The 15,363-nt window shown below is 43.1% G+C and overlaps 1 long non-coding RNA gene across 7 annotated transcripts in view; it reads left to right on the forward strand.

Annotated features, from left to right (window-relative positions):
* LOC125632218 (uncharacterized) overlaps nt 1-15,363 on the forward strand; it is a 143,281-nt gene that overhangs the window by 15,382 nt on the left and 112,536 nt on the right. Inside the window, exon 2 of one of the 7 annotated variants that reach the window (XR_012667360.1) lies at nt 2,305-2,367. The exons of the other annotated variants lie outside the window; for them this stretch is intronic. This is a non-coding gene — a long non-coding RNA (uncharacterized LOC125632218). The remainder of the gene's footprint in view (nt 1-2,304; nt 2,368-15,363) is intronic. 7 annotated transcript variants of the gene reach the window in all.

Here is a 15,363-nt window from a genome sequence, read left to right on the forward strand (position 1 = left end):
GCGTACAGGTAAATACTAGGGCTGTTGATTAATCACAGTTCACTCACGTGATCAACTCAAACAAATTAATCGACAATGTTTTACTACATTTTCAAATACATTGATTTCAATTACAACACAGAATACAAAGTGTACACTGCTCACTTTATATTATTATTTTTATTACAAATACTTGCACTGTAAAAATGATAAACAAAAAAATAGTATCTTTTTACAATCTCTTTATGGTGAAAATGCAACTTACAAATGTAGATTTTTTTGTTTGTTACATAACTGCACTCAAAAACAAAACAATCCAAAACTTTAGAGCTCACAAGTCCACTCAGTCGTACTTCTTGTTCAGCCAATTGCTAAGATAAACAAAATTGTTTACATTTACGGGAGATAATGCCCACTTCTTCTTTACAATGTCACCAGAAAGTGAGAACAGGCATTCGCATGGGACTTTTGTAGCCAACATTGCAAGGTATTTACGTGACAGATATGCTAAACATTCGTATGCCCCTTCATGCTTTGGCCACCATTCCAGAGGACATGCTTCCATGCTGATGATGCTCATTAAAAAAATAATGCGCTAATTAAATTTGTGACTGAACTACTTGGGGGAGAATTGTATGTCTCTGGCTCTGTTTTACCTGCATTCTGCCATATATTTCATGTTATAGCAAGCTGGGATGATGACTCAGCACATGTTGTTCATTTTAAGAACACTTTCGCCACAGATTTGACAAAATGCAAAGAAGGTACCAAGGTGAGATTTCTGAAGATAGCTACTGCTCTCAACCCAAGGTTTAAGAATCTGAAGTGCCTTCCATAATCTGAGAGGGATGAGGTGTGGAGCATGCTTTCAGAAGTCTTAAAAGAGCAACACTCCAATGCAGAAACTACAGAACCCAAACTACTAAAAAAGAAAATCAACCTTCTGCTGGTGGCATCTGACTCAGCTGATGAAAATGAACATGTGTCGGTCCTCACTGTTTTGGATTGTTATTGAGCAGAACCTGTCATCAGCATGGATGTATGTCCGCTGGAATAGTGGATGAAGCATGAAGGGACATATGAGTCTTTAGCACATCTGGCATGTAAATATCTTGCGACACCAGCTGCAACCATGCCATGAGAACACCTGCTCTCACTTTCAGGTGACATTGTAAACAAGAAGTAGGCAGCATTATCTCCTGGAAATGTAAACAAACTTGTTTGTTTGAATGATTGGCTGAACAAGAAATAGGACTGAGTGGACTTGTAGGCTCTAAAGTTTTACATTGTTTTATTTTTGAATGCAGTTATTTTTGTACATAATTCTGCAGTTGTAAGTTCAACTTTCATGATAAAGAGATTACATTACAGTACTTGTATTAGGTGAATTGAATACTATTTCTTTTGTTTTTTGTGCAAATACTTGTAATCAAAAATAATTATAAAGTGAGCACTGTACACTTTGTGCTCTGTGTTGTAATTGAAATCAACATATTTGAAAATGTAGAAAACATTCAAAAATATTTAAATAAATGATATTCTATTATTGTTTAACAGTGAGATTAATCGCGATAAATTTTTTTAATTGTGCGATTAATCACTCTTAATGTTTTTAATCGCTTGACAGCCCTAGTAAATACCATTTGTGGAGCGAATCCTTCAGGTAACGTCACATAATTGAACTGTTAGATGACTGCATCACACTGAGGAGCAGTAGCTGACCTGTAATATTATATATCAGTGGGTCTCAAATTGTGGCCCAGGGAGCACTGTTGAGCCACAGAGCACTTGCTGGTAGTCGATGGAAAGCTAGTGAGTCACGTGGTTCTAGTCCCCCGCCTTTGTTTCCAGCTGCTAGGTCACATTATAAGACATAGCTCACAAGTATACTCAATGCATTCCGAATGTTGCTTTTCTGTGTGAGCAATTGCTATGGTTTCTGCTGGGCTATTATTATTCAATCAGCAGTGGGAGGGAAGGGGAATTGGGAGGTGGAGGTGTCCAAGAGACAAACTCTCCAATTAAACTGTGATCTGAACTATGGCAATATGAGAACCCCTGCTTTTATGTGAAGAAATCCATTTTCCACACATCCTGAATAAAGAGCGTGGGTCCTACACAGGCTGAGCCTAACTCGATTGCATGTAGAAGTAGCTTCCAACTCCCTACCTTAAAAGAATGCCAAAGGGTACGGCTTAAATAGTTCTGGGAATGATAGTGAAGAATCCATCAGTCATATTTTCAAGAGACCGTCATCTAGTTTGGAAAACAGATGCTCCTCGTCTTCTAACTGCTTAAATAATGCACTCTGGTCTGTTCACTTAGGCCCTGATTCTCCACTCATTGAGGCTGATGGGAGTTTTTCTGTTGACATCTGTAGGCGCAGAGGTAGGTTAACCGTGAGATCTTTTGAAAATTCCACCCTTAAAAAATATTCCCCGGCCCTACCTGCTGTCGGTTACCCTCAGGACTGCCATGTCTAGTGTATATTGGAATTACCATTGGGTTTCCAGCATCAGTCCCTTTAGAATTATTTAGCAACTAAAGGCTTGATTCACAGCCCATCAAAGTCAATGGGACTGGCTCTGGCCACTGTTGGAAGACAGGATACTGAGCTAGATGGACCATTGGTCTGATCCAGTATGACCGTTCTGATGTTCTTATGGCTCTCCATTCAGGTGAATAGGCTTTGGATGAGACCCCATAACTGTAAAGATGTGCATTCTTGGCTATCCTTTTTGCATCTTTGGATGAGACATAAAACCAAAGTACTTCCTACTTGTGGTCAGCAAGAATCTCCTGGGGTTTCTCAGAAGAGTAAGGGTGTTACTATACCGTGTGGCTAACAATGGCACTTCACACGGTGATGATGTGAGCTCTCCTACATCTAATTAGGTTAACCCCACCATTTTACTGTTGGCCACATTCTAGCAATCTGCCTCCCTCAATATCTCCTGCAGTTTCAACTGCACATGCTATTGCTTTCCACCTCCTGTCCTACACTGCTGGGTTAATTGCCCAGCGCACGTTTGAAGGGTTGTTGAGTGGAGCAAAGATGGAGCTGGGGGGCAGGCATTCCTGAATTCCATCCTGGCTCTGTCACTGACATGCTGTATGGATTCAGTTTCTCCATTTGTAAAATGGGGACAATATTGCTTCTCTCTCCCTCATTTGCCTTGTGGTGGGAGAATAGATTAGCGAATGGAGCCGGATAGCACAGCTACCAGAAGCCTTTCAGGTGTAACCTAGGATTGAATTTGGCCCTGTGTTGATAAATGCTTTGTGATCCTCTGATGAAGGATGCCGTGTAAGTATGACATATTATCATTACTCATTTTATTTAACAATTTATTTTACACAGGGTGCACCAGCTAATCCTCCAGTAATGCCAAAATGGTCCCTGGTTCCACTGCGGCTCAGTTGAGCCTATTACACTTCCTTGGTATCATTTCGTCACTTTATCTCTTTCCTTCTTCCATTTTTCCTGTGCTCTGTCTTTTAACTGATTGACACCTTTCATTTTAATCTTCTTCCTCCTTGTGAGACGGGGGGGCTTCTACACCAAGGCTTCTACTCCTGGCTTCTACACCAAGGTCTGTCACTGACTCCTCCCAACAAATCACTTAATTCTCAATTCCCTTATCTGTCAGACAGATAAGGCTTAGTCACTTGGCATAAAGTTTAGTGAGGGTTCTAATTACTGTTTGTGAGATGTTTTGAGATATTTGGATAGAAGGGATTACAGAACTTTTATTATTATTATTAGCCCCTCCACAGTGTGTATCTGTGACACCGGGTCACAATATCCTAACCCATGTAATGTGCCTACTGTTCATATTAAAGATATAATAATATATATTATTGGCAATGACATTCTAGGGAAGGGGAATTGTTCACACTTGACTTGACTATGCCTCTTTATTACATGCATAACATAGGGCCTTCACCACTCCCTTCCATCTTTGGCAGTCTCTTGCTTCTTCCCAGGTCACTTTGATAGCTTTGATGGCTTTCAGTTCTGCTTCTGTCGTTTGTTTCCAAGTTGTCCTTGATCTACTCTGCTACCTCTTGCCCTGGGGATTCTAGTACAACATCTGTCCTGTCTTGTTTGGTTCTTTCTGTCATGTGTGTCCTAGCCATCCCCATTTTTGTTCCATAATTTCCTGTCCCATCAGTTTGTTTCGTTGTCCTTGAAAGCTCTTTGTTTGGGATTTTTTTCTGGCCATCTGATATTGAGGATTTGTCTCAGGCAGCTGTTTATAAAAACTTGGAGTGTTAAGCGTAAGCTCTTGAGAAGTCTCCAAGTTTCAGTGCTGTATAGTAAGACAGACTTTACAATGGTGTTAAATAGTCTAAGGTTAGTTCAGAGGGCAAGGTTACTGTTTCTCCAAATCGGTTTTGGGATTGTAAAGACATGTCTGGCTTTTGCTAATCTGGCTTTAATGTCTCTGTCTGTTCCACCTGTTTTGCTTACAATGCTATCACAATATGCGAAGTATCAGACCTCTTCTGTGTCACTCCCAGAAAGCATTATTGGTGTTTTTTGTGTGTTGATTTTCATGGTTTTAGTTTTCTCTGTGTTGATTTTCAGCCCTATTAACTATGCATTGGTTTGGAGATAGTTTGTTTCAGCACCTATATCTCTTTGGTATATGTCGTCTGCAAAGTGAAAGTCTTCTAGCTTCTTTGTGAAAGTCCATTGTATGCTCCTTGGTTGTTCTGGCATCTTTCTCTTTGCCTAATCAGTTATGAGTAGGAAGGTCATAGGCAACATAAGACATTCTTGTCTGATGCCAGTAGTTACCTTGAATGACTTTGTCAGTTCGTTGTTATGCATTACTTGACATGTCATATTTTCATAGAAGCTCTGAATAATATTCAGGCATTTCTAGGGAATTCTATAGTGCCATAGCAACTTCTATAAGACTGTCCACTTTGTCAAAGGCTTTTTGGTAATCTACTAAATTCATAAAAAGAACAGGAGTACTTGTGGCACCTTAGAGACTAACAAATTTATTAGAGCATAAGCTTTCGTGGGCTACAGCCCATTTCATTGGATGCATAGAATGGAACATATAGAAAGAAAAAATAGGTTTCAGAGTAACAGCCATGTTAGTCTGTATTCGCAAAAAGAAAAGGAGTACTTGTGGCACCTTAGAGACTAACCAATTTATTTGAGCATGAGCTTTCGTGAGCTACAGCTCACTTCATCGGATGCATACTGTGGAAACTGCAGAAGACATTATATATACACAGAGACCATGAAACAATACCTCCTCCCACCCCACTCTCCTGCTGGTAATAGCTTATCTAAAGTGATCATCAAGTTGGGCCATTTCCAGCACAAATCCAGGTTTTCTCACCCTCCGCCCCCCCCCGCCCCCACACACAAACTCACTCTCCTGCTGGTAATAGCCCATCCAAAGTGACCACTCTCTTTAAAATGTGTATGATAATCAAGGTGGGCCATTTCCAGTACAAATGCAGGTTTTTCTCACCCCCCCACCCCCCTCCAAAAACCACACACACAAACTCACTCTCCTGCTGGTAATAGCTCATCCAAAGCGACCACTCTCCCTACAATGTGCATGATAATCAAGGTGGGCCATTTCCAGCACAAATACAGGTTTTCTCACCCCCCCACCCCCATACACGCACAAACTCACTCTCCTGCTGGTAACAGCTCATCCAAAGTGACCACTCTCCCTACAATGTGCATGATAATCAAGGTGGGCCATTTCCAGCACAAATCCAGGTTTTCTCACCCCCCCCCCCCAAACTCACTCTCCTGCTGGCAATAGCTCATCCAAACTGACCACTCTCCTTACAATGTGCATGATAATCAAGGTGGGCCATTTCCAGCATAAATCCAAGTTTAACCAGAATGTCGGGGGGGGGGGGGTAGAAAAAAGCAAGGGGAAATAGGCTACCTTGCATAATGACTTAGCCACTCCCAGTCTCTATTTAAGCCTAAATTAATAGTATCCAATTTGCAAATGAATTCCAATTCAGCAGTTTCTCCCTGGAGTCTGGATTTGAAGTTTTTTTGTTATAGGATAGCGACCTTCATGTCTGTGATTGTGTGACCAGAGAGATTGAAGTGTTCTCCGACTGGTTTCTGAATGTTATAATTCTTGACATCTGATTTGTGTCCATTTATTCTTTTACGTAGAGATTGTCCAGTTTGACGAATGTACATGGCAGAGGAGCATTGCTGGCACATGATGGCATATATCACATTGGTGGATGTGCAGGTGAACGAGCCTCTGATAGTGTGGCTGATGTTATTAGGCCCTTTGATGGTGTCCCCTGAATAGATATGTGGGCACAGTTGGCAACGGGCTTTGTTGCAAGGATAGGTTCCTGGGTTAGTGGTTCTGTTGTGTGGTATGTGGTTGTTGGTGAGTATTTGCTTCAGGTTGGGGGGCTGTCTGTAGGCAAGGACTGGCCTGTCTCCCAAGATTTGTGAGAGTGTTGGGTCATCCTTCAGGATAGGTTGTAGATCCTTAATAATGCGTTGGAGGGGTTTTAGTTGGGGGCTGAAGGTGATGGCTAGTGGCGTTCTGTTATTTTCTTTGTTAGGCCTGTCCTGTAGTAGGTGACTTCTGGGAACTCTTCTGGCTCTATCAATCTGTTTCTTCACTTCCGCAGGTGGGTATTGTAGTTGTAAGAATGCTTGATAGAGATCTTGTAGGTGTTTGTCTCTGTCTGAGGGGTTGGAGCAAATGCGGTTGTATCGCAGAGCTTGGCTGTAGACAATGGATCGTGTGGTGTGGTCAGGGTGAAAGCCGGAGGCATGTAGGTAGGAATAGCGGTCAGTAGGTTTCCGGTATAGGGTGGGGTTTATGTGACCATCATTTATTAGCACTGTAGTGTCCAGGAAAAATATATATACATACAGATAAGTTGGAAGTTGCCATACAAACTGTGAGAGGCTAATTAGTTAAGATGAGCAATTATCAGCAGGAGAAAAAATTTTTTGTAGTCCTAATCAAGATGGCCCATTTAGACAGTTGACAAGAAGGTGTGAGGATACTTAACATAGGGAAATAGATTCAATATGTGTAATGACCCAGTCACTCACAGTCCCTATTCAAACACAAGTTAATGGTATCTACTTTGCATATTAATTCAAGCTCAGCAGTTTCTCCTTGGAGTCTGTTTTTGAAGCTTTTCTGTTGCAAAATTGCCACCTTTAACTCTTTTACTGAGTGGCCAGAGAGGTTGAAGTGTTCTCCTACCAGTTTTTGAATGTTATGATTCTGATGTCAGATTTGTGTCCATTTATTCTTTTGCATAGAGACTGTCCGGTTTGGCCAATGTACATGGCAGAGGGGCATTGCTGGCACATTGGTAGATGTGCAGGTGAATGAGCCCCTGATGGCGTGGCTAATGAGATTAGGTCCTATGATGGTGTCACTTGAATAAATATGTGGCCAGAGTTGGCATCGGGCTTTGTTGCAAGGATAGGTTCCTGGGTTAGTGTTTTTGTTGTGTGGTGTGTGGTTGCTGGAGAGTATTTGCTTCAGGTTGGGGGCTGTCTGTAAGCGAGGACTGGTCTGTCTCCCAAGATCTGTGAGAGCAAGGGATCATTTTTCAGGATAGGTTGTAAATCTTTGATGATGCACTGGAGAGGTTTTAGTTGGGGGCTGATGGTGACAGCTAGTCGCGTTCTGTTATTTTCTTTGTTGGGCCTGTCCTGTAGTAGGTAACTACAATACCCACCTGCTGAAGTGAAAAAAACAGATTGACAGAGCCAGAAGAATACCCAGAAGTCACCTGTTTGCTGGTGCAGTTCTAAAACTCTTGTGGTGGTGTCTGTTTTAACTACAAGATGTTCTAATGTGGGCATCTCTGTTGTACGGTTCTAATTTTTATTCTAAGTTTAGCTACCACTAATGCATGGTCTGTTCCCACATCTGCCCCATTCCTGCTTTGTACATCATGTGAAGTTCTTCTCCATTTGGACCAAATTGTAATGCAATCAGTTTAATTCCCTGTTCCGTGGCCTGGTGACCTCCAAGTTGTCTTGTTAATAGTATGGTGAAGGAAAATGAGGGGGTAATTTACTCCACCAAAATTAGCAAACATTTCATCATTTGTGTTCATTTCACTGAGGCCTTGTTTCCCCATAATTGCTTCCCTGCCAGTATTGTTGCTCCCCAGTTTAGCATTCATGTCTCCAATTACTCAGAGCACATCTCTTTTCAGGACCTTGTCTTCTATGCTCTGTAGCTGTTCATAGAAGTTTCCTTTTCCCTCTTTGTTGGCATAGCATTAATAATGGACAGTTTCTGGAACTTCGAAGTAAAACATTGTTGCGGGGCTGATACACCCTGTCACCCTTTGGGGAGAGGTGCGTTACAGCCTCTGATTGAGTCTGTAGGTAGTCTGTATACAGGAAGGAGTCACTGGACGCCACACAGAGGTTGACAGCGCTGGAGACCAAAGTCCTGTGTTTGCAGAACAGGGACAGTACAAAGTGGTAGAGCAGGCCGCATTCACCAATACGCATCATCCCTTTTCCAAAGGGACCAGCTCTGGGGAGAGACAGTAGTTTAATCTCCTCGGCTAATTCAGTCTTTGGTTTCTGGGCTGAGATTGCTGAAAAATTCATCAGTGGTGTGGATACCTAGTCACTGTGTGACTCAACCAGTTCATTTCATACAGACCACCAAACAGCCACCAGCAACTTTTAGGACCAAGTGCAAGGGCTAGAGTCAAACCAGCAACCTTAGGATGAGAGGCTGTAGAGCCTACTACTGAGCCTCTAAGCCAGCCAGGCACTTCCTCTTGTGTTCTCCCCTATATATTATTCGTTTAGAGTTGGGATAGTGCAGATTCTTTGTTAAGATAAATGGTTTTCTGAGCTGTATTAGAATTTCTGCAGATGATCATCGCCGATTCTTCACACGTGAGAGAAGCATATGCAGCTAACACTTGGGCTTTGCAACAGTTGTCTTTGAAATTTTCCTGAAATCCTCATCACCGTGATGTGCAGCTCATTGCCATGAAATGCTAATATTTATACATGAATAGCCTCTTCCAACCAACAATCGCAGAACAATGAATTTACCTTCATGACACCTTAAATGGCAAGTATTATCTCCATTTTATAGATGGGTAAAATGAGGCACAAGGCAGTTAGGCGACTCATTCAAAGTCAGATTGAGACCAAATGAGATGCGGAACCCCTGATTCCCAGGCTTGTGCCTTAAATCTGTCTGTTTACTGTGCCAGATACTCAGGGCTGTACCTTTCTGCTGGTTGACCCCTCTTACTCTGCCAAATTCCAAGATAGATGAGACTTCTGAGTTCAAGGTGCTGCACCATCAACAGGGCTGAGTGAAGCACTATCCATTAAAGGTCAGGTTCATTTAGGCACCTTGTTGTCAAATTCAGGCAGAGTTGTATTAGGTGGAATATATGGACTAAAGGTGTTAACGTAACCCTGTTGCTGTCCAACATTAAATGGTGTTAAACAAAGTTCAGGGTTTAGTAGACAGAGAGCTCAGCCTGCTTAGTACCTTGGGAAATGCACCATTAAAAATCATGTAAACCCTTTATTAAAGATAAAGGAAAGAAGAAAAAACAGGTAAAGCATTTGAAATATAAAGTATGGAATAAGGCTTCCATTTTAACACCAGTCCTTGTTTCCTTTCCCTTTGGCAGGAGGGAGTTTTTAGAATGGAAAAAGCCCTTGTCTGGCAGTCTCTTAGACGGTACCAAATATGGCAAGAATTGTCCTTTTGGAGAACAGGAGAAGAAGTTAGTTGAGATGGGCTGGAGCTGTTCTTGCTGAAGTCCAATGCTATTTCATCCCTGCTGGTAGCTGGGATTCAGCTGGAGCTGGAAGTGGTGGCGATGCCATCTGGTACCTCTCTCAGGTTTGGTCGGGCCAGGACATCTCTCAGGAACAGACTCACAAAGGTTTGGGCTCCCAGGAGATGGTGGGCGTGGCAGCCATGATGGTAGAGCTTGCTCCCATAGCCAATTTTTATCCCCAAAGTCTCTCTCTTTAAGGGAGTGATGGGCAGAGTGGCCTGTCCCCTCACTATTTTGTGCACCAATTAGGCCTGGTTTACAACACACCAGTTCTGGTTTACTGATTTCTGGTTCCACACTGCTCTTGTTTATCAGGCACGGTCTTAACACAGTCCTTGAGTTACATCAGGAGGCCTTTTTGTCTGGACTGACACAATCTTTCTCTCTCTCTGTTGTACCTTTTTCCCATCAAGATTTGTTATTATAGTTCACCGCAACATCTTATGAACTTACACACATGCCTTACAGTTGTACTCACAATTAGGGTAAATTTGTAGGCCCAATTATTATAACAGCAGGGAGCTTTTCTTTCCAAATATTATCATATATGGAATCACAGTCTATCTTAAACAGGAGACGTTATTTAAGGAAAATAGCTACACCCTCAGACAATCAAGCAGCTTCCACACAGCTTGAGTTCCATTTTTGTCTCCCTTGTTTAACCAGAGACCACATCCAGTCTGGAACTCCACAGCTCGTCCAGGTGTCTGGTGGCTGAATAATATACTGCAGATAAACAAGATGATTATTCAGGTTGTTCAAACAATCTGAACTTCTAGACCAGGGGTGGCCAAACCACAGCTTGTGAGCCACATACGGCTCTTTTACAGTTAAATTGTGGCTCATGGCACCGCCCCCCTCATTCTCTACCTTCCAGACTCGGGAGGGGGGAGCTCAGAGCTTCTGCCCTGCGGCAGGATGGTGGGGCTAGAGGCTTCTGCCAGAGATGACTGGTGCCTGTTGGGGGTGGGGGGGCACAATTTAAAGGTCCTGCCCCCACAACAGCTTGAGTCACGCCCCCCCCCAGGCACGCCCCCCTCGTTATCTTCAGCAGCCCGTCCCTGCAGCTCCCACTGGGAGAGGCAGTGGCAAGCTGCAGGGAGGGGCTCCAGTTTTAGTTCCGTGGGAAGAGGCAGCTGCGACTCTCCCTGCAGCTCCCAGCTGTGTGCTGCAGCCTCTCCCCACAGCTGCAGCTCCCAGCTTGCTGGCTCCTGCAGCTGCCCTCCAGGGAGGGGGCCCAGCGGTACCATGTGACCAAATGGGGCCAGCAAACCCTGGAAAAATCTAGGGGGAAATGTGACCCCCAGGTGCCCCCCCATGCATCATCTCTGGCTTCTGCCCAGTGGGCGGGGGGTGTCTCATGGCTTCAGGCCAGCGGGGTGCACCTGCCAGGCTCAGGGCTTCAGCCCCGCTCCTGCTGAAGCCACAAGCCCCAGCAAGTACTTCCCATGGGGCTGAAGCCCCAAGACACTGCTTCCCACAGGGCAGAAGCCCCTAGCCCCACCACCTCCCACAGGGCTGAAGCCCCGAGACCTCTTCCCTGCTTAAGGAAAACAGCTACACCCTCAGACAATCAAGCAGCATCCACAGAGCTTGAGTTCCATTTTTGTCTCCCTTGTTTAACCAGACACCACATCCAGTCGGGAACGCCACAGCTTGCCAAGGTATCTAGTGGCTAATATACTGCAGATAAACAAGATGATTATTCAGTTTGTTCAAACAATCTGAACCCAGACATTGCACAATTTGGCTGGAAATCACATGAGAACATGCTTCTTGCAAGTTTTCCAGTGCCTGCTGCTCATAGTTAGGTTGGAAATATCAGAAGGTACAGCCTTCGTTGAACTATTTCAGCATTTCCAGCCCCAGACAGAACCAAGAGGCACAGAGAATGGCAAAGATGAAATCATGCAGTAAACCAGAGACGGACCCACAATTAAATTTCCAGAGGGAAGGAAGGAGAAGGGTATTGTTGAAAATCCAGATCTGCATTTTGTGACTTGAGGCTATTGCTAAGATGAAGATTACTTTAAAAAATAGATTAGCTAACCTTTTCAGAACTTTCAAAAATATTAATTTAATGAAAAGTTAATCTAATTTAGCCATTCTGTGCTCACCACTTGTATAAGTTTGAGCAAGTCATTGTGGTTGTGGGAAACATGAGGATCTCATTTTTCACAAACTCCTAACCATCAAATCATCAGTGAGCACCTTAAGCAGAAAGGCCCCAATACAGAGCAGGAAGATGTTTTGATAAATGACAGTGACAGAGATCTGGTCATGCTGTAGTATTTGGGTGAGGATCCAATTTTCCCTGAGGACTGGAACCTTAATGTTCTGAGGGATTTGTCCAGGTCTGTATTTGTCAGATCAAGGAGGAAGAAGGATATCACACCCCAAAACCAATCCATGAGGACAACAGAACATTGGCCAAGATTGATTTGGGTGCCTCCATTTTTGGAGTCCAATTTGGGGCTTCTTACAGGGGCTTGATTTTCAGGAAGTACTGAGCACAAGCAGCTTTTGGGCATAATGTTATCAAACTTCTAGGAGACAAGAAGTCTTGGTTTGGAGGAGGGTGGCAAAAGGAACTGCCTGGAGCTGGGATTTTAGCAGCTCTCTCTGTGCAGTTCATGTGAAAGAGGCCATATCCAGTAAAGCTGTGTTGCACTGAACTAGGGCAGCCTAGTTGAATCACAGCAGCAGCAAGTGCATTGGTGGCAGGGAGTTTTATTTAGGTGCTCAGACAAGTGGAGTCTAGACAGAAAGACCTGCAATGTTAATCTTAGTAGGAAAAGTTCATTCCTTGTGTGGCGCGTTTATCACTCCACCCCCCTCCCCGTCCCTCCTGGAGGAGAGGGAAGGGAATGCTAGTGTGCAGGTCAGGGGAATCTCAGACAAGGGAGGCAGTTGTGCAGGTCACGTCTTCCCGGCCTGAGTGATTTATTTTTCTTCTGGGGCACATTGAAACTTCCAAGTTGAAATTAATGGGATAAAAACACTTTCCAGGTGCTCAGAAGTGCCAAAATACCATAAATCAAGGCAAGAGTCTAAGGAAGACGCTATAAGCCAAGGCATGGGTTTTTTTTTTTTTTTTTGGTGTGTGTGTGTGGAGGTGGGTAATACACAGAGAAAGCTAGGACAGGTTTGGTGGGACTATTTTCCTCCTCCAAGTTTGAAGTCAGCAACAGGAGAATGGGCGTACTAGTGGCACCTTAGAGACTAACTAATTTATTTGAGCACAAGCTTTCGTGAGCTACAGCTCACTTCATCGGATGCATCCAATGAAGTGAGCTGTAGCTCACAAAAGCTTATGCTCAAATAAATTGGTTAGTCTTTAAGGTGCCACTAGTACTCCTTTTCTTTTTGCGAATACAGACTAACACGGCTGCTACTCTGAAACCCAACAGGAGAATGACACCCTGAGAAACACCAGGTTTCCCTCTTCCCAAAGAGAAGGGAGGGAAATCCAAAGCCTTGTGCAGGCTCGAATAGCTGAGATATTGCCCCTCCTCCATAATTACATTTGTTTTGTTCCTGTTTAAAGGAAATAAAACTATTTTCAGGGGAGACGGACCCAAGGTATGTGCTAGGAATTATTTTGGGGAAGTTCTATGGCCTGTGCTATACAGGAGGTCAGACTAGATAATCACAATGGTTCCTTCTGCCATGGAATCTAAGACACAAGATCTGGATCTGGATTTCAAAGCTCTGCTCCCAGAGTTCAGGAGGGCTTGGACCTGGAGGTTTGGTTTGGGCACTTTGCTAGTTTACAGAGAAGGACAATTAATTCCTATCGCACTGATGAACTGTCCCTCATCTTATATAGGGGCCCATTTGGATTTACATCATTTTGTAAGGTGCTTAGATAGCACATAGAGACAGATGTAGCATAAACACATTGCCCTCGATCCACCAAAGTATTTAAGCCTAGGCTTGAGCTTAATGGTGAGCACATGCTTAAGTGCTTTTCTGGCTTGGGGAGGTAGATTGGGTTGATTACATCAGATAGATGGTGATCTGCTTCATCCAGGAGCGGAATTTCTTCTTGGTGTTATGAAAAAGGGAGGTAGAGCTGCTATCCTGCTGGCAATCATATGGTTTTAAAAGGTTCCCTGATGTAGGCTGATCGGAGGTAGGGCTGACATTATCTAAACTTTCAATTGTTTTTCCCAAAACTTTCTGGGCTATTTATAGCCAACATTTTCTTGAAATCATTTCTGATATCAGTAGCTTTTTTATTTTTTTACCCAAACCCACATTTTCTTACTGACAACCAGGTTTTCAGTTAAAAAGAAAAATCGGTAAATATCACAGAAAGGGGCCCATTTTGGACCCTGAAAAATGGAAACAACGTAGACTCTTTTTGTGAAATTGTTTTCCCATTTTAAAACCAGCTCTATTTATTATTAGTATTTATTATTATAATTGTATTATGTATTTGTATTGCAGTAGTGCCTAGGAGCTCTTGCCCTGGTCCTATGTGCCGCACAAACACAGAACAAAAACATTGTCTAGACCGTATTTTCTATTTCTCAAATTGCACTGGGCTTTGACCATTTCAGTGGGTCTGGCTGACATTTCTCTTAGCATATTAAGGGCATTAACGAATGAACTCACTGAATCACAAAGAACTATTTTTTTGCAAGTGTTGGATGTATTAGCAGGCTACATAAAAGCAAATTATTATTACTTATGATCTGTATTACAGTGGCATCTAGGAGCCTCAGTCATGAACCAGAACCCCATTGTGCTAGGGGGGCACAAAAAAACTGTCCTTGCCCTAAACAGTGCAACCTGAATGTGGTGTTGATCATTCAAAAAGAAAGAAGAGTGGTCCTTGCAAAAGGAGTGAAATGGGAAAGTTTAGACTGGAAAAACCTAATCTTCCAGCTTTGGAAAAACAATGTAGTCAAGAAAAGAACTAGTGTGGACAAAGCAGTGGGGAAATGGTCTGTAGGGAGCCATGCTGCATGGGAAAGGAGATGAGTGAGATCACTCAGAGCTCGAAGCAGTCTCTGTTCATTGTTAGGTCAGTCAATAAGGGAATTTCATTATTTTGTTACAGAATTTTAGGGCTGGGACACCCTGTTCACATTCATTTATGATGCCCCTTTACTAGCAACCCGACAGCCCCACAGACCTTTGTTTATTTGTTTTTTGACCCCCTTGAGACCCAGCGTACTTTAAGCCCTGGCTGATCCTATTGCTTTGAGATGTAATATTTTAGTCGCCTCAGCTAATAACTTAAGCATTTGAGTTTGTTGGGATTTAAGCACACGCTTATGTGCTTTGTTGAATCGAGGCCCTCATGAACAGTATAAAAAGTGCAAGTGAAATTGCTTCTTATAGCATCCTGGAGTTTCTGAGGACTGAGGAGTTGACATTAGCACAACATAGATGCCAAGGCCAGAAGGGAGCATTATGATAATATAGGCTGACTTCTTGTGTAACACAGGTCATAGAACTTCCCCGAAATAACTCCTAGAGCAGATCTTTTAGAACATCATCCAATCTTGATTTCAAAATTGTCAGTAATGGAGAAGCCACCACCACCTG

This window comes from Caretta caretta, chromosome 1 (assembly GCF_965140235.1).
Source record: "Caretta caretta isolate rCarCar2 chromosome 1, rCarCar1.hap1, whole genome shotgun sequence".
NCBI lineage: Eukaryota > Metazoa > Chordata > Testudines > Cheloniidae > Caretta > Caretta caretta.